This window comes from Cebus imitator, unplaced genomic scaffold (assembly GCF_001604975.1).
Source record: "Cebus imitator isolate Cc_AM_T3 unplaced genomic scaffold, Cebus_imitator-1.0 Scaffold69, whole genome shotgun sequence".
NCBI classification, from domain to species: domain Eukaryota; kingdom Metazoa; phylum Chordata; class Mammalia; order Primates; family Cebidae; genus Cebus; species Cebus imitator.
In genome coordinates, this window is record NW_016107384.1 from 6,002,330 (window position 1) to 6,004,637 (window position 2,308).

The following is a 2,308-nucleotide window of genomic DNA, read 5'->3' on the forward strand; positions in this document are numbered from 1 at the left end:
TTATTTTCAAGCTTTCTGTAACCCTTCTATTAATAGTGTGTCTTATAAGCAGGTTTAAAAAAAAAAAAATTAGGACAGCTTTTGTCTTGACATAGTCTGCTTAAATTTAATTATTGACACATTTAGGTTTAAATCTATTTTACTAATTGCCTTTTTTTTTTTTTTTTTTTTTTTGACACGGGAGTCTCATTGTCCACCCAGGTTGGAGCGCGGTGGTGTGATCTCAGCACACTGCAATCTCTACCTCCAAGGCTCAAGTGATTTTCCTGCCTCAGCCTCCTGAGTAGCCAGGACCACAGGCCTGCACCATCACCCCCACCTAATTATTTGTATTTTTGGTAGAGACAGGGCTTCGCCATGTTGGCCAGGCTGGTCTCAAACTCCTGAGCTCAAGCAGTCTAGTTAAATACATCCACCTACTTCATCCTCCCAAAGTGATGGGATTAGGGGCGTGATCTACCAAGCCCCAGATAATTGCCCCCACCGAACCCTTCCCCCCCACCTTTTTTTTTTTTTTTTTTGCCTATTTTGTGTTTTTCTTCCTCTGAAATGGATGAATTATTTATTTATTTATTTATTTAGAGACGGAGTCTTGCTTTGTCTCAGGCTGGAGTGCAGTGGCACAATCTCAGCTCACTGCAACCTCCGCCTCCTGGGTTCAAGCGATTCTCCTGCCTCAGCCTCCTGACTCCCTGGGACTACAGGTGTGTGCCACCACACCTGGCTGATTTTTGTATTTTTAGTAGAGATGGGGTTTCCCCGTGTTGACCAGGATGGTCTTGATCTCTTGACCTCGTGATCCACCCATCTCGACCTCCCAAAGTGCTGGGATTATAGGCATGAGCCATCGTGACCAGCCATGAGTAATTATTAATCTGTTATTCCCCCTCTATTAACTTGATTCTTGTGCATTCTTTTTCTGTTGCTTCAGTGATTCTCAGTTTTCCTAGAATTTACAACACACATCCATGCATGATGCAAAACGCTTAGAACATTTTACTCCATTTATGCTACTTTTTCTGTGTAGTTTCTCTACTCATATGTTAAGCCTCACAATACATTATTATTGATCTATACAATATGCAGTATTCATTTATTGAATACTGCTTTTTAACATTGCTTTTCATACCTTCTTACATCTCTGAATCTTGCTCTGTTGTCCAGGCTGGAATGCAGTGGTGCAATTTTGGCTCACTGCACCTTTGACCTCCTAGGCTTGAGGCTCCCAAAGTGTTTGGATTACACACATGAGCCACCACACTCAGCTACTTATGATTTCTTTATTATGAGAACATTCAAAATCCTTTCTTCTAGCTATTTGAAATATACAGTGCAGCCTGGGCAACTTGGAAAAAACCCAACTCTACAAAACACACACACACACACACACACACACACACACACACACACACACAATTAGCTGAGCATGGTGGCATGCACCTGTTGTCCCAGCTATTAATGGAGGCTGAGGTGGAAGGATTGCTTGAGCCTAGGAGGCGGAGGTGGCAGTGAGCCAAGATTGTGCCATTGCACTCCAGCTACAGGGTAAGGTGATACCCTGTTTCAAAACAAAAAGCAAAAAACAATGTGTTGTTGTTAGCTATAGTCATCCTACTGTGCAATAGAGTATCATAACTTAGTCCTTTTATTTAACTGTAACATTGTATCCATTGACCAAAACTCCTTCCATTTACCCCTTCCTCCTATTCTCCCCAGTCTCTGGTAACCACTATTCTATTCTCAACTTCTATGAGATCAGTTTTGTTTAGATTCAACATATGAGTGAATGAGGTCATGTGGTGTCTGTCTTTCTGTTCCTGGCTTATTTCATTTAAAGTAATGTTCTCCAGGCTCATCAATGTTGTTACAATTGACAGGATTGTATTCTTTTTTTATGCTTGAATAGTATTCCATTGTTTATACATGCCACATTTTCTTAGCCTTAAGAACATCTTTTAGAATTTCTACAAGAATTTCTTATAGAATGTGGATCTTCTGGTGATATTATCTCATTTTTCTGTTTGTCATAAAATTACTTCACCTACCTTTGTGAAGGATATATTTGTTCGATGTGAAGTTCTGCTGGTGAGCATTTTCTTTCTGTGCTTTGAATTATTGTTTTAATGGTCTGTTTTCTGCATTCCATTGTTTCTGTTGAGAAGCCATGTGACAGTCTCCTCTGAAAGTAATTTAAACCTTTTCCCTGAGGGAAGATGGAGGCAGGGAGCAGATGAAATACTGCAGGCCAGAAGATTTCATTAATTAATTCAGACAGACATTCTATAACTAATAATACTTTACAGATGGA